This window comes from Delphinapterus leucas, chromosome 3 (assembly GCF_059928025.1).
Source record: "Delphinapterus leucas isolate spDelLeu-1000000601 "Yukka" chromosome 3, BTC_Dleu_Yukka2, whole genome shotgun sequence".
NCBI classification, from domain to species: domain Eukaryota; kingdom Metazoa; phylum Chordata; class Mammalia; order Artiodactyla; family Monodontidae; genus Delphinapterus; species Delphinapterus leucas.
Genome location: NC_143131.1, coordinates 52,405,282 through 52,427,120, shown reverse-complemented (window position 1 = coordinate 52,427,120; position 21,839 = coordinate 52,405,282). Strand labels below are relative to the sequence as shown.

At 37.8% G+C, this 21,839-nt stretch overlaps 1 protein-coding gene and 1 pseudogene across 8 annotated transcripts in view; one reads left to right on the top strand and one right to left on the bottom strand.

Annotated features, from left to right (window-relative positions):
* Positions 1 to 21,839, bottom strand: part of RNF180 (ring finger protein 180) — a 298,759-nt gene that overhangs the window by 118,544 nt on the left and 158,376 nt on the right. The gene's annotated exons all lie outside the window — the stretch shown is intronic.
* On the top strand, positions 7,917 to 8,986 carry LOC149749560 (transcriptional regulator ZNF706 pseudogene; annotated as a pseudogene).

The following is a 21,839-nucleotide window of genomic DNA, read 5'->3' as shown; positions in this document are numbered from 1 at the left end:
GAGGGAAAAAGGGAGAGCAAACATAAGGAGATGAATTTATGAGTAGAAATTTAATTGGTATCAAGTACAGTCTTCAGAAAGGGTCTATGAACTATTACAGCCCACATGCATGTAGTATGAGTTATAGCCTGTTGGGGGAAAAAGGGAGAAGAATTTATCTGCTGGTGCCCACCTCCTATTGGTTCAACATTTGCCCTAGGGAGCATTAACACCTCCTCACATCCAGGTTACACACACACTAGAACCAGGTGGATCTCACTGCATCTCATGCTTCAGTGGTAATAAACAAGCCCTAAGAGGCAATTACTATTAATCTGCCTGCTAGAGCCGTTGCTGGGCAGAGCCCAGCTGAATTGTTCTCTGAGGTGGTAGCTAGGCCAGAACAAGGGACCAAAGGCCCAGACAAGTGAGGCTAAGAGGATTTCTGGAGGCACAAATAAACATACTTTAGTATATTCATATAATGGAATACTACTCAGCAATAAAAAATATAAATTAATCATATACAGTTTTTATTATATTGAGGTATGTTCCCTCTATGCCCACTTTCTGGAGAGTTTTTTTTTTTTAAATAACTTTATTGCAGTATAATTGCTTTAGAATGGTTTCTGCTTTATAACAAAGTGAATCAGTTATACATATACACATGTTCCCATATCTCTTCCCTCTTGCGTCTCCCTCCCTCCCACCCTCCCTATCCCACCCCGCTAGGTGGTCACAAAGCACCAAGCTGATCTCCCTGTGCTATGCAGCTGCTTCCCACTATCTATTTTACGTTTGGTAGTGTATATATGTCCATGCCACTCTCTCACTTTGTCCCAGCTTACCCTTCCGCCCCCCCATATCCTCAAGTCCATTCTGTAGTAGGTCTGTGTCTTTATTCCTGTCTTGCCCCTAGGCTCTTCATGACCTTTTTTCTTTATCCTTAGGTTCCATATATATGTGTTAGCATAAGGTATTTGTTCTTCTCTTTCTGAGTTACTTCAGTCTGTATGACAGACTCCAGGTCCATCCAGCTCACTACAAATAACTCAATTTCATTTCTTTTTATGGCTGAGTAATATTCCATTGTATATACGTGCCACATCTTCCTTATCCATTCATCTGTTGATGGACATTTGGGTTGCTTCCATGTCCTGGCTATTGTAAACAGAGCTGCAATGAACATTTTGGTACATGACTCGTTTTGAATTTTGGTTTTCTCAGGGTATATGCCGAGTACTGGGATTGCTGGGTCATATGGTAGTTCTGTTTCTAGTTTTTTAAGGAACCTCCGTACTGTTCTCCATAGTGGCTGTATCAATTTACATTCCCACCAACAGTGCAAGAGGGTTCCCTTTTCTCCACACCCTCTCCAGCATTTATTGTTTTTAGATTTTTTGATGATGGCCATTCTGACCGGTGTGAGATGATATCTCATTGTAGTTTTGATTTGCATTTCTCTAATGATTAATGATGTTGAGCATTCTTTCATGTGTTTGTTGGCAATCTGTATATCTCCTTTGGAGAAATGTCTATTTAGGTCTTCTGCCCATTTTTGGGTTAGGGTGTTTGTTTTTTTTTGATACTGAGATGCATGAGCTGCTTTTAAATTTTGGAGATTATTCCTTTGTCAGTTGCTTCATTGGCAAATATTTTCTCCCATTCTGAGGGTTGTCTTTTGGTCTTGTTTATGGTTTCCTTTGTTGTGCAAAAGGTTTTAAGTTTCATTAGGTCCTATTTGTTTATTTTTGTTTTTATTTCTATTTCTCTAGGAGGTGGGTCAAAAAGGATCTTGCTGTGATTTATGTCATAGAGTGCTCTGCCTATGTTTTCCTCTAAGAGTTTGATAGTGTCTGGCCTTACATTTAGGTCATTAATCCATTTTGAGTTTACTTTTGTGTATGGTGTTAGGGAGTGTTGTAATTTCATACTTTTACATGTACCTGTCCAGTTTTCCCAGCACCACTTATTGAAGAGGCTGTCTTTTCTCCACTGTATATTCTTGCCTCCTTTATCAAAGATAAGGTGACCATGTGTGCGTGGGTTTATCTCTGGGCTTTCTATCCTGTTCCGTTAGTCTATATTTCTGTTTTTGTGCAGGTACCATACTGTCTTGATTACTGTAGCTTTGTAGTATAGTCTGAGGTCAGGGAGCCTGATTCCTCCAGCTCCGTTTTTCTTTCTCAAGATTGCTTTGGCTATTCGGCGTCTTTTGTGTTTCCATACAAATTGTGAAATTTGTTGTTGTTGTTCTGTGAAAAATGCCAGTGGTAGTTTGATAGGGATTGCATTGAATCTGTAGATTGCTTTGGGTAGTAGAGTCATTTTCACAATGTTGGTTCTTCCAATCCAAGAACATGGTATATACCTCTCCATCTATTTGTATCATCTTTAATTTCTTTCATCAGTGTTTTATAACTTTCTGCATACAGGTTTTTTGTCTCCTTAGGTAGGTTTATTCCTAGATATTTTATTCTTTTTGTTGCAATGGTAAATGGGAGTGTTTTCGTAATTTCACTTTCAGATTTTTCATCATTAGTGTATAGGAATGCTAGAGATTTCTGTGCATTAATTTTGTATCCTGCTACTTTACCAAATTCATTGATTAGCTCTGGTAGTTTTCTGGTAGCATCTTTAGGATTCTCTATGTATAGTATCATGTGATCTGCAAACAGTGGCAGCTTTACTTCTTCTTTTCCAATTTGGATTCCTTTTATTTCTTTTTCTTCTCTGATTGCTGTTGCTAAATGGTTTTCAATTTTGTTTATCTTCCCAAAGAAACAGCTTTTAGTTTTATTGATCTTTGCTATTGTTTCCTTCATTTATTTTTCATTTATTTCTGATCTGATCTTTATGATTTATTTCCTCCTGCTCACTTTCGGGTTTTTTCTTCTTATTTCTCTAACTGCTTTAGGTGTAATGTTAGGTTTTTTATTTGAGATGTTACTTGTTTCTTGAGGTAGGATTGTATTGCTATAAATTTCCCTCTTAGTACTGCTTTTGCTCCATCGCATAGGTTTTGGGTTGTCATGTTTTCACTGTCCTTTGTTTCTAGGTAGTTTTCAAATTCCTCTTTGATTTCTTCAGCGATCTCTTTGTTATTAAGTAGTGTACTGTTTAGTCTCCGTGTGTTTGTATGTTTTACAGATTTTTTACCTATAATTGATATCTAGTCTCATAGTGTTGTGGTCCAAAAAGATACTTGATACCATTTCAATTTTCCTAAATTTATCAAGGCTTGATTTGTGACCCAGGATATGATCTATACTGGAGAATGTTCCATGAGCACTTAAGAAGAAAGTGTATTATGTTGTTTTTGGATGGAATGTCCTACAAATATCAATTAAGTCCATCTTGTTTAATGTATCATTTAAAGCTTGTGTTTATTTATTTTCATTTTGGATGATGTGTCTATTGGTGGAAGTGGGGTGTTTAAATCCCCTACTATGATTGTGTTAGTATCGATTTCCCCTTTTATGGCTGTTAGCATTTGCCGTACGTATTGAGGTGCTCCTATGTTGGGTGCATAAATATTTACAATTGTTATATCTTCTTCTTAGACTGATCCCTTGATCATGAGGTAGTGTCCTTCTTTGTTTCTTGTAATAGTCTTCGTGTTAAAGTCTATTTTTTCTGATATGAGAATTGCCAGTCCAGCTTTCTTTTGATTTCCTTTTGCATGGAATATCTTTTTCCATCCCCTCACTTTCAGTCTGTATTTGTCCCTAGGTCTGAAGTGGGTCTATTGTAGACAGCATATGTATGGGTCTTGTTTTTGTATCCATTCAGCCAGTGTATGTCTTTTGGTTGCAGCGTTTATTCCATTTACATTTAAGGTAATTATCGATATGTATGTTCCTATTACCATTTTGTTACTTGTTTTGGGTTTCTTATTGTAGATCTTTTCCTTCTCTTGTGTTTCCTGCCTAGAGAATTTCCTTTAGCATTTGCTGTAAAGCTCATTTGGTAGCGCTGAACTGTCTTAGCTTTTGCTTCTCTGTAAAGGTTTTAATTTCTCCATCGAATCTGAATGAGATCCTTGCTGGGTACAGTAATCTTGGTGTAGGTTTTTCACTTTCATCACTTTCAATATGTCCTGCTACTCCCTTCTGGCTTGCAGTTTCTTCTGAAAGATCAGCTGTTAACCTTATGGGGATTCCTTGTATGTTATTTGTTGTTTTTCCCTTGCTGTTTTTAATAGTTTTTCTTTGTATTTAATTTTTGATAGTTTGATTAATATGTGTCTAGGCATGTTTTTCCTTGGATTTATCCTGCATGGGACTCTGTGCGTTTTCTGGACTTGATTAACTATTTCCATTACCATATTAGGGAAGTTTTCAACTTTAATATCTTCAAATATTTTCTCAGTCCCTTTCTTTTTCTCTTCTTCTTCTGGGACCCCTGTAATTCGAATGTTGGTGCGCTCAATGTTGTCCCAGAGGTCTCTGAGACCGTCCTTAATTCTTTTTTTTTTTTTTGCGGTACGCGGGCCTCTCACTCTTGTGGCCTCTCCCATTGCGGAGCACAGGCTCTGGACGCACAGGCTCAGCGGCCATGGCTCATGGGCCCAGCCGCTCCGCGGCATGTGGAATCTTCCCGGACCAGGGCACGAACCTGTGTCCCCTGCATCGGCAGGCAGACTCTCAACCACTGTGCCACCAGGGAAGCCCCTGAACTTAATTCTTTTCATTCTTTTTTCTTTATTCTGCTCTGTAGTAGTTATTTCCACTATTTTATCTTCCAGGTCACTTATCCGTTCTTCTGCCTCAGTTATTCTGCTGTTGATTCCTTCTACAGAGTTTTCTATTTCATTTAATGTGTTGCTCAACATTGTTTGTTTGCACTTTAGTTCTTCTATGTCCTTGTTAAACTTTTCTTGTGTTTTCTCCGTTCTATTTCCAAGATTTTGGACCATCTTTACTATCATTATTCTGAATTCTTTTTCAGGTAGACTGCCTATTTCCTCTTCATTTGTTTGGTCTGGTGGGTTTCTACCTTGCTCCTTCATCTGCTGTGTTTCTCTGTCTTCTCATTTGCTTACCTTACTGTGTTTGGAGTCTCCTTTTCACAGGCTGCAGGTTTGTATTTCCCGTTGTTTTTGGTGTCTGCCCCCAGTGGCTAAGGTTCATTCAGTGGGTTGTGTAGGCTTCCTGGTGGAGGGGACTAGTGCCTGTGTTCTCGTGGATGAGGCAGGAGCTTGTCTTTCTGTTGGGTAGGACTGCAACCAGTGGTGCGTTTTGGGGTGTCTGTGACCTTATTATGATTTTAGGCAGCCTCTCTGCTAATGGGTGGGGTTGTGTTCCTGTCTTGCTAGTTGTTTGGAATAGAGTGTCCAGCACTGTAGCTTGCTGGTTGTTGAGTGGAGCTTGGTTTTAGTGTTGAGATGGAGATCTCTGGGAGAGCTTTTGCTGTTTGCTATTACATGGAGCTGGCAAGTCTCTGGTGGGCCAATGTCCTGAACTCGGCTCTCCCACCTCAGAGGCACAGGCCTGACACCCGGCCAGAGCACCAAGACCCTGCCAGCCACAGGGATCAGAAGAAAAGGGAGAAAAAAAGAAAGAAAGAAAGACAGCAATAAAATAAAAGTTATTAAAATAAAAATTATTAAAAATAAAAAACCTAAAATGTAAATTAAAAAAAAGTAGCAACCAAACCAAAAAACAAATCCAGCAATGATAACAAGCACTAAAAACTATACTAAAAACATAAGTAAAAACAAAAAATTGGACAGACAGAACTCTAGGACAAATGCTAAAAGCAAAGCTATACAGACAAAATCACACAAAGACTCATACACATACACACTCAGAAAAAGAGAAAAAGGAAAACAATATATATATCATTGCTCCCAAGGTCCACTACCCTTATTTTCGGATGATTCATTGTCTATTCAGGTATTCCACAGATGCAGTGTACATGAAGTTGATTATGCAGATTAAATCCGCTGCTCCTGAGGCTGCTGGGAGAGATTTCCTTTTCTCTTCTTAGTTCACACAGCTCCTGGGGTTGGTTCTGCTCTGGATTTGGCCCCGCCTCTGTGTGTAGGTTACCAGAGGTATGGGGTTAAAGGAGCAGCTGATTTGGGGGCTCTGGCTCAGTGAGGCTGGGGGGATGGAGGGGTATGGAATGCGGGGAGAGCCTGCAGTGGCAGAGGCAGGTGTGTCATTGCAACAGCCTTAGGTGCACCGTGTGTTCTTCCCGGGAAGTTGTCCCTGGATCACAGGACCCTGGGAGTGGTGGGCTGCACAGGCTCCCAGGAGCGGGGGTATGGATAGGGACCTGTACTTGCACACAGGCTTCTTTGTGGCTGCAGCAGCAGCAGACTTAGCGTTTCATGCCTGTCTCTGGTGTCCACGCTAACAGCCGCAGCTTGCGTCTGTCTCTGGAACTCGTTTAGGTGGTGCTCTGAATCCCCTCTCCTCACGCACCCTGCAACAATGGTCCCTTGCCTCTTAGGCAGGTCAACTTTTTCCCGGACTCCCTCCCGGCTAGCTGTGGTGCAGTAGCCCCTTTCAAGCTGTGTTCACGTAGCCAACCTCAGTCCTCTCCCTGGGATCTGACCTCCGAAGCCAGAGCCTCTGTACCATTTTAAATGTTTGAAACAAATATCGTGGATATTATTCATAAAAACAATGCTTAAATTTTATTTTGTTTCCTGGGGGCTGGCTGTGAGGTGGGGTATAATCCTTTACTCAGCTGGAGATGAAAGTGGGACAGGATTTCAATTGTAGAAAATCCCCAAAGGAGGGTGGCTAGTGATCCAAATCACAGCACCCAGGGTAATAATGCCTTTAATCTGTGCTGGTATCAATATTCAAAGGGCAAGGTATGAAAAACAGGGTAGCAAAGCTTCCATGGCAGTAATGAAAGTTATGACATTTCAGGAATTCTGTGATTTTTGTTTTTTTATTTTATTTATTTATCTTTGGCTGCATTGGGTCTTCATTGCTGTGCGCGGGCTTTCTGTAGCTGCGGCAAGCCGGGGCTACTTTTCGTTGCAGTGCATGGGCTTCTCATTGCAGTGGCTTCTCTTGTTGTGGAGTGCAGGCTCTACACGCATGGGCTTCAGTAGTTGTGGCACGAAGGCTCTAGAGCACAGGCTCAGTAGTTGTGGCATACAGGCTTAGTTGCTCCACAGCATGTGAGATCTTCCCAGACCAGGGCTTGAACCCATGACCCCTGCATTGGCAGGCAGATTCTTAACCACTACGCCACCAGGGAAGCCCTGGAATTCTGTGTTTGATGTAAGCCTCTAAACATGGTATGGGAAAGGTGAAAGGGTCTGACACCCAGAGGAAAGAGACAAAAGATGGCTATAAAGTTATTAAGGCATGAATTATGTAAATCAGAGCTCCAGTCCAAGCTGAAACAGTAGTGGAAATCAGGAAGTCTAAAGGTGGCCAGCTCAACAGAAGGCACAGGCTATACGTGGTAGCAAGACAGGTTTTGACCCATCCTCTGGTACCTCATAAGGTAACAAGCTTAGGAAGGATTGGTTCAGATGCAATGTGAGGCTGAGCTGGGCAAAGCTGGGACAAGCAATGATCTATATTACCTATGTTTACATCAAGTAGGATTGCAGAGCAAAAGTCTGACTACGTATGTCTTTGATTGTGATTTGGTTTTTCTCAACATTTTAACATTTCTAAAATTGGTATCTAATTTCAAATCAGATATATGTCTTTCATTTGAAAATCTTCCCACCTCTCCACAAAGTCTTCATTGATTAAATTGATGGTCAAATTGGTTTCTCAAAAATAATCACTAAGGGGCTTCCCTGGTGGCACAGTCTGGGAGGATCCCACATGCCGTGGAGCGGCTGGGCCCGTGAGCCATGGCCGCTGAGCCTGCGCGTCCAGAGCCTGTGCTCCGCAACTGGAGAGGCCACAACAGTGAGAGGCCCGCGTACCGCAAAAAAAAAAAAAAAAAAAAATCACTAAGATTATATATGTTTCTCTTCCTAGTGTTTTTTCCTATGTATTAGCACTCCTTTAAATTTAAAAATAAAAAACAAAATTAATACATCAAACTAAAAATCTTCTGCACTGCAAGGAAAATCATCAACAAAATGAAAAGGCAACCCACTGAATGGTAGACAATATTTGCAAATCATACATCTGATAAGGGGATTATGTCCAAAATATATAAAGAATTCACAAAACCCAATAGCAAAAAACCCCAAACAATCCAATTAAGAAATGGACAGAGGATCTGAATAGATATTTTTCCAAAGAAGACATGCAGATGGACAACAGGTACATGAAAAGATGCTCAACATCATTAATCATCAGGGAAATGCAAATCAAAACCACAATGAGATATCACCTCATACCTGTCAGAATGGCTATTATCCAAAAGAAACAAATAACAAGTGTTAGTGAGGATGTGGATTAAAGGGAACCCTGTGCACTGTTGGTGGGAATATAAATTGGTGCAGTAATTATGGAAAATAGTATGGAGGTTCCTCAAAAAATTAAAAATAACTCTCCCTCCTGCCACCTCCCCTGGCCCTCTTGCGCTGCGCGGTTTCTCTGATGCAAGACTGTCCCGGCCCAGATATGGCTCGTGGACAGCAGAAGGTTCAGTCTCAGCAGAAAAATGCCAAAAAGCTGGACAAAAGAAGAAACAAGGACATGACCAAAAGCCTGCTGCCAAAGCTGCCTTAATATGTATCTGCACTGTCTGTAAGACACAAATGCCAGACCCTAAGACCTTCAAGCAGCACTTTGAGAGCAAGCATCCTAAGACTCCACTTCCTCCAGAATTAGCTGATGTTCAGGCATAAAATTGTTTACAGGGGAAGTTGTGACACCTTTGACTCTTCTCCTGTCTCAGACCTTAGGTAACAAACCTGCAGCTGCTTTTCTAACAAATTGTTGATCAGCAAAAATAAAGGGGCTACAGAAACACTCATTTTTATGCTGTTCCCTTTTGGGCTTCATGCAAAGACAATTCTGTGCAAATGTACCGTTGACTCTGATTTGGAAATCTGAAAATCAGTCCATCCTTGTTATAAAAATTTTTTTTATAATTGTAATTATATTGATGTTCATACTGTATAAAATAACTCATTTAATAAAGTAGTACTTTGATTTTACAACATCACAGGATAAATGGTTCTAGAAATTCTATTCTAACTTTCTACATTATTTGCCTTATAAAAATCTAATGAATTCATCAGCTAGAATTGCAAGCACAATTCTTATCTCCCTTTCTAATGCAGGGGCATGTTCATAGTTAAACTAGAGCAGACTCATTCATTAAATTTGTGCACACGATTTTATTGGAAGCTGCTGACCTAGGTGAAGAATGACTTATCTGCTGCCTTAGTATATTGCAATCATGTGTCATTTTCCCCTCTGATTGTTTCTTGTGATTGAGGTTGGAATATTTAAACTTGCTGTGTGACCTGGCTATACCTGCCAGCCATGTATGGCCTGTAGATTAACTGATAAATTCCTTAAAGTGGTTGGATTGTCAGTGAGCCCGTGTGAAAAATTAGGTTCTGAAGTATATGCCACAATGAAGTAATCAGTCTATTGTTCAATACAAAATATGATGGAACATATGTGAACTGGTAAAGGTCTATCTTTTATAAATTATACTTGATTCTTTGAAAACTGTTCAAGTTCTTTCATTTAAAATTGAAACTCATAATTTTCAAAGGAGTTTTTAGAAGTTAATTACAATTTGGCCAATTTATGAATGGATTCTGCATTAACAGAAAGATTGGAATGGCTTGTGACTGGGTTAAATCCCAGTGAGTAGTTGACTTTTACTTTGTGCTGGTTCCTAAAATCAAAGGCTGTGTACAGTATGACTTCCGTCTGAACTAGAAAAGTATTAAAATAGGCCAATATCCACATTTTTTAGGCTCTAAGGATGGGAAGTGGGTTTGTTCCAATGAATGAGGTAAATCCTGCCCAGTTAAAAAAAGACTAACTTAGGTTTCTTCTAATTTGCTTTTGCCAACTATTAATACAAGTGAAACTGCTATAACTCAGTTTAAATTTAAAGTTGATAGAATAGGAAAAACACTCAAATATTTACTGGTAATTGCTTAGAGCTGCAAATCTGATCCTGTGGATTACAAAATGCATTCCCTCTTTCTGCTGTAACTCATCACTGCATTTGTTTTGTAGCTATACATATTCTGGCCCCTTGTTTGTCTTCACTGTAAGTTTAAAATAAGATATTTCCAAGGAAAAGCTTCAGTGGTGATAATTTCTTAGTAACTCCTATTCTTATACTCTTACTTTAAAATAGACATTTTTTCATGTATTTGATTTCTTCAGTTTCAGATTTATTATTTGTTAATTCCCAATATGTTGGTTACCAGAACATTAGAGTTGGCCTAATTGCTTATAGTGGTTATTAACAGAGGTTCTGGTTAAATTACAATTTAAAAGTTTTTAAAAGTGCTTTGAGCATATGTATGTTTATATTAGTAATAAATCATTTAAAAACCTTTCACAAGTTTTGGTTTAATTTTTTTTCATTTGTTTTACTGGCTAATTCAGAATAAAAGCTTTATGTTCTTGTTAAAAAAAATTTAAAAACAGAACTGCAATAAGACCCAGAGAGTCCACTTCTGGGTATTTGTCTGAAGAAAATGAAAACACTATTTCAAAAAGATATGCGCACCCCTATGTTCATTGCAGCATTATTTTCAACAGCCAAGGTATGGAAAAAAACCTAAGTGTTCAATGATGGATGAATGGATAAAGAAATTGTGGTATTTATACACACATACACACACACACATAGACACATTCTGGAATACTATTCAGCCATAAAAAAGAATGAAATCTTGCCCTTTGTGACAACATGAATGAACCTTGAGAGCATTATGCTACGTGAAATAAGTCAGACAAAGAAAGACAATAATTATATATGAAATTTAAACAACAACAACAAGAAACCAAGCTCATAGATACAAAGAACAGATTGGTAGTTGTCAGAGGTGGGAGATGGGTGGGTGGGAGAAATGGGTCAAGGGGGTCAAAAGGTATATAAACTTCTAGTTATAAAATAATTAAGTCATGAGGATATAATGTACAGCATGATGACTATAGTTAATAATACTGTATTGTATGTTGGAAAGTTGCTAAGAAGCTAGATCTTAAAAGTCTTTATCATAAGAAAAAAAAACTTTTTTAAAACTGTGTATGGTACCAGATGTTAACCAGACTTGTGGTGATCATTTCACAACACATATAAATAGAGAATCATTATGTTATACACTGGAAACTAGTATAATGTTACATGTAAATTACACATCAATTAAAAAATCCCCTCAAAACCCCAAAAACAAAATGAAGATTACTCTCTCTCTTGATATGTTCTTCCTTAAAGATACACATGTACAAATCTCTCCTATCAGAAACAACAGAAAAACCTCTCCTTGGATGCTGTGTTTCCATCTAGCTACAATCACCTCTCTCATTCCCTTCAGAGTCAAGTTCCTGGAAAGAAAAGAATATAATTTCTGCTTATTATTTCCCACTACCTACTTAAAATAAAACTGCTCTAGCCAAAAGTCATCTATCTATGACCCAATTGCCAAATCCAGCAGCCTATTTTTAGTCCTCATTGTACTCGACAATTCTGTAGCAGTTAATGCTGTTGGCCAATTTCTTCTCTTAAAACTGTCCTTTTTAAGAAAAATAACCATCTCCACTCTGTCCACTTCCTACCTTCCAGATGCAACCATCCCTGTCAACAGTGGTGAATCCTTTCATACTTTCTCTTGGCTCATGCAAAATATAAAAGCACATGTGCACATAAATACTCTGCTGTCACTTTTCTCAACATACCATGGATGTCTCTCCAAGTTATTAGATATTGATCTTTTAGTCTTTTTTCTAACCTACATACACACATATTTTACATAAATAGGATGATCTATCTGCTTTTTATATTTCAATTTTTTTCTCTCTCTTTTTTTTCCCCCCGCTGGCCTGCCCCCTCCCTGCTCTCTGTAGACTTGCTCCTCCTCCCACTTTCCCCTGTCTCATTTCTTGTAGTGTTCCATCTTGCACCTTATCATTTCCTCTGTGAGGCCTGATCATTGTCCTTTTATTACTCTACCCTTTGTAAACATTCCACCTCTTCCTTTATGACTCTACTCTTTTTATACCTTCCATAATACCTATATTGACTATCTACATATGTCCCCCTTTATTACATTTCTAAGACCCTTGTGGGCATGGATTATGTTTTATTTATGTTTCCTATTCCAGAACTTAGAGGGAAGAATAGAAATAGGAATTAGGGAGATAAGCGGAGAGGAAATTTAAGACAAGGAGACAATTTGGGGAAATCATGGAGTTTGTGGATGAGGTACCTGTCAATCTGACAGGATGAGAGCTTTTCCAATAAGGAGTAGGAAATATTCCTTGAGAGCTAAGGTGGGTCATTTGCTACTGGTCAGGAATGGGCAAAGTATAGCCTATGTGACAAATACGACCCGCTATCTGTATTTTTTTGTAACTAAAATTTCAGTGGAACGTAGCCATGCTCATTGGTCTATGTATTGTGTATGGCTATTTTTGTGCCACCATAGCAGAACTAAGTAGTTGTGACAGAGACTGTACGGTCAGCAAAGCCTACTACAGTACAGGTCACTGCATGTCAGCCTGAGATGTCTCATTATGCTCCTGAATGGAATATAGCATTGCTAATTTCCACCACAATCAACAAATATTTATTGAGTGAACAAAGCATTATTTCAGGCCTTGGGGATTTTCTTAGTCTGCTTGGGCTGTGATAACAAAATACCATAGACTGGGAAGCTTAAACAATAGTCATTTATTTCTCACAGTTCTGGAGGCTGGGAATCCAAGATCAGGGTGCTAGCATGGTTGGGTTCTGGTGAAAAACCTCTTCCTGACTTGCAAACACCCATCTTCTCATTGTGTGTTCACATGGCCTTTCCTCTGCGAGTGTGGAAAGAGATCTCTCTCTCTTCCTTTCCTTATAAGGCAGCCAATCCTATCAGATTAGGATGCCACCCTTATGACTTCATTTAACCCTAATTACCTCCTAAAAACCCTATCTTCAAATACAGTCACAGAAGGGGTTAGAGCTTCAAGGAACGAATTTTGGGGGGATACAATTCAGTCCATAGCAGGGATATACAAGGCACTAGGGATGTTGCGGTGAACATATGAAGCAATTAAGTCCTCTGAACTAATTCTTTAAAAAGGAAAAAAAAATGTGAAGAAGAGATAGTTTCAAGAATGTGAGTGCTAAATGGCACAAAGAGGCAATAATTAAGGCATGGGGTACCAAGGTCCTGAAACAGAGTGGTTGTGTTGAGAATTTAAGGCATTTTGAAAGTAAAATCAGCAGAAGCTAATTCTCATTCGAATGGAGGAGGACACACTGGTTTCATAACGAATAATTTTGATTTTTTTCCTCATAAATCTTAAAATCTCTGAATTCACAATTTCATTTTGATTTGCATTCCCCTATTTCTTTTGAACACTTTAAAAAGAAGTCAAAGATCTTAGTTTCTGACTTACAGGCAGGTGAGAAGTCCCATTGGGCCATAACACAAAGAACACAGCTCTATATCAAAAGCCATTTTTAAGCCTCCAGCAACAATCCCTACACCCGTCAATCAGTACCAGATCCACTAAATCCAGTTACTTCTAAGCCACAGCATGTCACACATTACTTTAGAGAGCAAAGTGGTCTTTTATTAGTCTTCTCTCTTCTTTACTGAACCTCTTGGGCTCTCTTCTTGCCTTAATCCATTCTCCTTAATTTTCTTTTGTTTCTCTATCACAGAACAACTTTTATGTATTAATTAAATTTGGATAACCAAATATTGGTTATCCATAACCCTTCTTCTCCATTCAGGCAGAAACAGGTAACGTTCAACTGCCTCAAAGAATGGATGACACAGCAGTACGTAGATAAAAAAGGAATTAAATTATTAAATATTTGGTATTTGAGTTTCAAAAGCCTAGGATTCTGAGTATAAACGATAGATTTAGAAGACCTTTTTCCTACTCCTCCTATCCCTTTATACTCAACACATAGTAGATAAAGATTTCATGGGATTGGAGCAAGAGCCTATTGGATCTCCAAAAAGGTACTCTACAACATGTTCACCTTAGCTTAAAACTGGAAGGAGGATGATAGGACAGAAAATATCATCAGGTTTAGGGTCTGGATAGCAGGAAACATGTAACTTCCAATCTCTAGAATATAGTCTAAGGAGGAAGCGAGGTCTCAGAAGTCTCTTATGCTTAGCATGGTATGGGAGCAGCATAGAATGGCATTTATCTGGCACCAAGTAGACAGTAAAGATCTTTTAGTCAATACAAGAAAGAAAATAAATACCTTTCTTTCTCAGTCTTTCTGAGTATAAGCTCAGTAGGTATCAGTAAGGCCAAATTCCACCCCACCTTCAACATGCTGACACTTGGAAGGTTCTAGAAACTTAGAACATAGACCTAGAGGTAAAAAGAGGAGAAAGGCTTGACCGATTAAGATTTAGTTTCTAGCCTCCAACAGAAAGGGGGCTCAAAATAGAAATTTAAATTCATTCATTTATTCAACAAGTATCCACTGTGTACTTATATGTACAAATAACTTTTAATAAAAAATAAAGCTACAGGGCTTCCCTGGTGGCGCAGTGGTTGAGAGTCTGCCTGCCCATGCAGGGGACGTGGGTTCGTGCCCCGGTCTGGGAAGATCCCATATGCCGTGGAGCGGCTGGGCCCTTGAGCCATGGCCGCTGAGCCTGCGAGTCCGGAGCCTGTGCTCCGCAACGGGAGAGGCCACAACAGTGAGAGGCCCACGTACCACAAAACAAAACAAAACAAAAGAAAATAAAGCTACATTCCCTGAATATCTGAATTTGTGGATTATGAGTCATTCCTAGAACATATTATTCACTTTCTTACCTTTTCCTTGTATCATTTAATTTCTTCACATACATTTGAAGTACATCTACTTTTCTCTAAATCTTATCTATTGCATTTATCTCATACCTGACACAAAGTCCATATGCTGTGTCACAGAAAAAGTTCAGATATTAAAGTTATCAGAAAATCACATGATTAAGAAACAGCATATGGAAGTTACTTTAAATATTCAGACATATATATTACAGAATTCTCTTCATTCCTGATTCTTAAAAAATGTAAGTTTTTATAAATGTCATTGTTGTGTCATAAGAATCTGTATTTCTAGTTTCAGAATATGACTCCAAATTTGCATAAATACATATTCCAAATTTGACAGTTTTGGACTTCTAACATATGCTAGTGCTAGCTTCCATATCAGTCATCAAAAATATATTTTAAGAAACAACTGGAAAAGTTTCTTACATCACCAAAAAAGATTTTTGGTCAATATGGGGAACAAGGCAAATGCAGTAAGTCTCCCTCCAGTACTAATTAAATAAAAATGTTAGATTAACTGTTCAAAAACCTAACACATATGTTGCAGATATAGCTTGGGAGTCAAGGCTCTAAGCTCTATGTATAGCAGTGAGCTAAAAAGGCTGTTTGGTCTGAGGAATATAGTACAGAAGCCAGCTAATCTAGGCAAAGAATTGGCAGAAGGATACCAGCACTCTAAACCTGCACTATTTGTAGGTGTGATGTCTAAATTAGCACTTCCCAAGAAGCTTGGAAACCCTAAATAGAGAAAATAAAATTAAAATAAGTCCTGTACTAGTGAAAGCCACAGCAAAGTCAAACACAAAACTGGCTCCAAGGGGTTTCTTCCACAACTCAGGGGCCTTGAAATTCACATAGAAACAACTCCCGCTGAAGATAAGCTCACAGTCAAAAGTTACAAAGTATGTCAGAAAACAACCTGTCAATAAAAAAGCATTAGTAGATGTATGAATGGGAAGAATTCACTTTTAAAAAACTACATATAACTAAGAAATATGTAAGAAACTTTAAAATAATTGTGTTAAAAGAAATTTTAGGGACTTCCCTGGTGGCGCAGTGGTTAAGAATCTGCCTGCCAGTGCAGGGGACACAGGTTTGATCCCTGGTCCAGGAAGATCCCACATGCTGTGGAGCAACTAAGCCCGTGAGCCACAGCTACTGACTCTGTGCTCTAGAGCCCATGAGCCAAAACTACTGAGCCCGTTTGCCACAACTACTGAAGCCTGTGCGCCTAGAGGTCATGCTCTGCAACAAGAGAAGCCACTGCAATGAGAAGCACGTGCACTTCAATGAAGAGTAGCCCCTGCTCACCGCAACTAGATAAAGCTCATGTGCGGCAATGAAGACCCAATGTAGCTGAAAATAAATATAAATTAAATAAATAAATTTTAAAAAGAAATTAAAAAAAGAAATTTTTAAAGAAGAATATAGTTAATTAGACAAGAACAGGATATAATAAAAATAATGTAATAACTTTGTATAGTGTATAATGTATAAAAATACTGAATCACTACATTGTACATCTGTAACTAAATAATATTGTAAGTCAACTACAATTCAATTAAAAATATACATATATATATATAATAAAAACAAAAAGTGAACTTGAATAAGAATCCAAATGGAGACTGTAAATATGAAAAAAGTAAGGTTAAAGAAGATAGAATTATCAGATTGGAAAAACTGCTAAAGGTAAATACAGAACAATTACTCTGTAAGATTCTCAACTTATTTTAGAGAGGCAAGATAGAAACTTCTTTCTAAAAACAAACAAACTCATAGAAAAAGAGATCATTATTTATGGTTACCAGAGGCAGTTGGGGGAGGGGTAATTGGATGAAGGTAATCAAAAGGTACAAACTTCCAGGTATAAAATAAATAAATACTAGAGATGTAATATACAACATGATAAATACAATTAATACTGCTATATGTTATATATCAAAATTGTTAAGAGAATAAATCCTAGGAGTTCTTATCACAAGGAAAAGGTATTTTTTTCTATTTCTTTAGTTTTGTATCTATATGAAATGATGAATGTTCACAAAACCTAGTGGGGTAATCATTGCATGACATATGTGAGTCAAATCATCTTGCTGTATACCTTAAACTTTATACAGTGCTCTATGTCAATTATATCTCAATAAACCTGGAAGAAAAATATAAGAGACAAAAGAAAAAAAACTTCCTTGAATTGAATCCTTCCAAGTATGGAGTAAGGCTATAAGGAATTTTATAAAATCATCTAATTCAGCACTAAGATCATGGTTTCTCTAAAAATATCTTTCAAATAATATACTACATATTTCTCTAATAATTAAACTGTATTATACTCTTCTAGATTGGCAGTCCCCAACTCGTGTTAAATATGTGGGAACAATTCTGTGTTTTTTTCCTGGCTAACTTATTAAGTCACTGACTGGCTCTCTGATATGACTATTCTAAAAACTTTGCCATTTGCCATTCCTTTCAAATTCTTCCTGGATCTACAACTTCTCTTTCTCTAATGGCTTCTCACATTAAAAATAAAAAGAACCACACACACACACACACAAACCCAAACACACAAAAAAAACAAATTCTCTTAGTCTTGCAATTTGATCCAACTACTACCTTCCCTCTCTCTCCTTCCTGTCACAGCTAAACTTCTCAAAAGAACTGTCTCTACTTTTCATCTAACTTGATCTGTTGGCAGATTTGACACTGTTATTCTCTTCTTCAAAATTTTAAATTTCTTGAAATATTCATCACTTATCTTGTGTGATTTTGTCTGTTAAGGTCTGCCATTACCATTTGTCCTAGAGTTCTGTCTGTTCTTTTTTTTTTAGTTTTGTTTGTTTTTCTTTTTATGAGTGTGTGTGTGTGTATGTTTCTTTGTGTGACTTTGCCTGTTTAGTTTTGCTTTTCCCATTTGTTTTGGGGTTCTACCTGCTCATGTTTTTTAAATTTCTTCCTTTTCTTCAGAGCCATGCAGCTGGCAGGGTCTTGGTGCTCCAGTCAGATGTCAGGCTTGAGCCTCCAAGGTAGAGAGTCGAGTCCAAGACACTGGACCACGAGAGACCTCCCGGCTCCATGTAATATCAATTGGCGAGAGGTCTTCCAGAAATCTCTGTCTCAACACTAACAGCCAGCTCCACCCAATGGCCAGCAAGCTCAAGTGCTGGATGCTCCATGCCAAACAACTAGCAAGACAGGAACACATCTCCACCCCTTAGCAGAGAGGCTGCCTAAAGTCATACTAAGTTCACGGACACACCAAAACACATGACCGGACATGGCCCAGCCCACCAGAAGGAGAATATCCAGCACCACCCACCAGAAAACAGGCACCAATCGCCCCAACCAGGAAGCCTACACAAACCACTGAACCAACCTCACCCACTGGGGGCAGACACCAAAAATAACAGGAACTACGAACCTGCAGCCAGTGAAAAGAGGACACCAAACATAGTAAGTTAAACAAAATGAGAAGACAGAGAAATATGCAGCAGATGAAGGAGCAAGGTAAAAACCCACCAGACCAAACAAATGAAGAGGAAATAGGCAGTTTACCCAAAACAGAATTCAGAGTAATGACAGTAGAGATGATCCGAAATCTTGGAAATAGAATGGAGAAAATATAAGAAATGTTTAACAAGGACCTAGAAGAACTAAATAGCAAACAAACAATGATGAACAACACAATAAATGAAATTAAAAATTCTCTAGAAGGAATCATTAGCAGAATAACTGAGGCAAAAGAACAGATAAGTGACCAGGAAGATAGAAGAGTGGAAATAACTGCTGCAGAGCAGAATAAAGAAAAATGAATGAAAAGAACTGAGGACAGTCTCAGAGACACCTGGGACAACATTAAATGCACCAACATTCAAATTTTAGGGGTCCCAGAAGAAGAAGAGAAAAAGAAAGGTTCTGAGAAAATATTTGAGATTACAGCAGAAAACTTCCCTAAAATGGGAAAAGATATAGTCAATCAAGTCCAGGAAGTGCAGAGAGTCCCAAACAGAATAAATCCAATGAGAAACATGCCAAGACACAAATTAATCAAACTATCAAAAATTAAACACAAAGAAAAAATATTAAAAGCAGCAAGGGAAAAGCAACAAACAACATACAAAGGAATCTACATAAGGTTAAAAGCTGATCTTTCAGCAGAAACTCTGCCATCCAGAAGGGAGTGGCAGGATGTATTTACAGTGATGAAAGAGAAAAACCTACAACCACGATTACTCTACCTAGCAAGGATCTCATTCAGATTCGACAGAGAAATGAAAACCTTTACAGACAAGCAAGAGCTAAGAGAATTCAGCACCACCAAACCAGCTTTACAACACATGCTAAAGGAACTTCTCTAGGCGGGAAGCACAACAGAAGAAAAGGATCTACAAAAACAAACCAAAACAATTAAGAAAATAGTAATAGGAACATACATATTGATAATTACCTTAAATGTAAATGGATTAAATGCTCCAACCAAAAGACACAGACTGGCTGAATGGATACAAAAACAACACCTGTCTATATGCTGTCTACAAGAAACACACTACAGACCTAGGGACACACACAGACTGAAAGTGAGAGGATGAAAAAAGACATTCCATGCAAATGGAAATCAAAAGAAAGCTGGAGTAGCAATTCTCATATCAGACAAAATAGACTTTAAAATAAAGACTACTACAAGAGACAAAGAAGGACACTACCTAACGATCAAGGGATCAATCCAAGAAGAAGATATAACAATTGTAAATATTTATGCACCCAACATAGGAGCAACTCAATACAAAAGGCAAATGCTAACAGCCATAAAAGGGGAAATCGACAGTAACACAAACATAGTAGGGGACTTTAACACCCCACTTTCACCAATGGACAGATCATACAAAATGAAAATAAATAAACTCAAGCTATAAATGACACAACAGACCAGGTAAAATTAGTTGATATTTATCAGACACTCCATCCAAAAACAACAGAATACACCTTCTTCTCAAGTGCGCATGGAACTTTCCCAAAGAGAGATCATATCTTGGGTGACAAATCAACCATTGGTAAATTTAAGAAAATTGAAATCATATCAAGGATATCTTCCGAACACAATGCTATGAGACTACATAACAATTACAGGAATAAAACTGTAAAAAATAAAAACACATGGATGCCAAACAATACGCTACGCAATAACCAAGAGATCACTGTAGAAATCAAAGAGGAAATGAAAAAATACCTGGAAATAAATGACAATGGAAACATGATGACCCAAAACCTACGGCATAAAGCAAAACAGTTCTAAGAGGGAAGATTATAGCAATATAATCCTACCTCAAGCAACAAGAAAAATCTCAAATAAACAACCTAACCTTACACCTAAAGAGATTAGAAAAAGAACAAAACAACCCCAAAGTTAGCAGAAGAAAAGAAATCATAAAGATCAGATCAGAAATAAATGAAAAAGAGGTAAAGGAAATAATAGCAAAGATCAATAAAGCAAAAAGGTGGTTCTTTGAGAAGATATACGAAATTGATAAACCATTAGCCAGACTCATCAAGAAAAAAAGGGAGAATATTCAAATCAACAGAATTAGAAGTGAAAAGGGAGAAGTAACAACTGACACTGGAGAAATACAAAGGAACATGAGAGACTACTACAAGTAACCATACGCCAATAAAATGGACAACTGGGAAGAAATGGACAAATTCTTAGAAAAGTACAACCTCCCGAGACTGAGCCAGGAATAAATAGAAAATATGAACAAACCAATCACAAGCACTGAAAATTGAAACCATGAATAAAAATCCTCCAACAAACAAAAGCCCAGGACCAGAAAGTTTCACAGGTGAATTCTATCAAACATTTAGAGAAATGCTAACACTTATCCTTCTCAAAATCTTCCAAAATACAGCAGAGGGAGGAACACTCCCAAACTCATTCTACGAGGCCACCATCACCCTGATACCAAAACAGACAAAGATGTCACAAAAAAGGAAAACTACAGGCCAATATCACTGATGAACATAGATGCAAAAATCCTGAACAAAATACTAGCAAACACAATCCAACAGAACATTAGAAGGATTATACACCATGATCAAGTGGGGTTTATCCAGGAATGCAAAGATTCTTCAGTATATGCAAATCAATCAATGTGATACACCATATTAACAAATTGAAGGATAAAAACCATATGATAATCTCAATAGATGCAGAAAAAGCTTTCAACAAAATTTAACACCCATTTATGATAAGAACTCTCCAGAAAGTGGGCATCGAGGGAAACTACCTCAACATAATAAAGGCCATATATGAGAAACCCACAGTCAACATCACTCTCAATGGTGAAAAACTGAAACCATTTCCACTAAGATGAGGAGCAAGAAAAGGTTGCCCAATCTCACCACTATTATTCAACATAGTTTTGGAAATTTTAGCCATGGCAATCAGAGAAGAAAAAGAAATAAAAGGAAAACAAATCAGAAAAGAAATAAAACTGTCACTGTTTGCAGATGACATGATACTATACATAGAGAATCCTAAAGATGCTACCAAAAAACTCCTAGAGCTAATCAATGAATTTGGTGAAGTAGCATTATACAAAATTAATGCACAGAAATCTCTTGCATTCATATACACTAACAGCCAAAATCTGAAAGAGAAATTAAGGAAACATTCCCATTTACAGTTGCAACAAAAAGAATGAAATACCTAGGAATAAGCCTACCTAAGGAGACAAAAGACCGGTGTGCTGAAAAATATAAGATACTGATGAAAGAAAGTAAAGACTATACAAACATATAGAGAGATATACCATGTTCTTGGATTGGAAGAATCGACATTGTGAAAATGACTATACTACCCAAAGCCATCTACAGATTCAGTGCAATCCCTATCAAACTACCACTGGCATTTTTCGACAGAACTAGAACAAAAAATTTTACAATTTG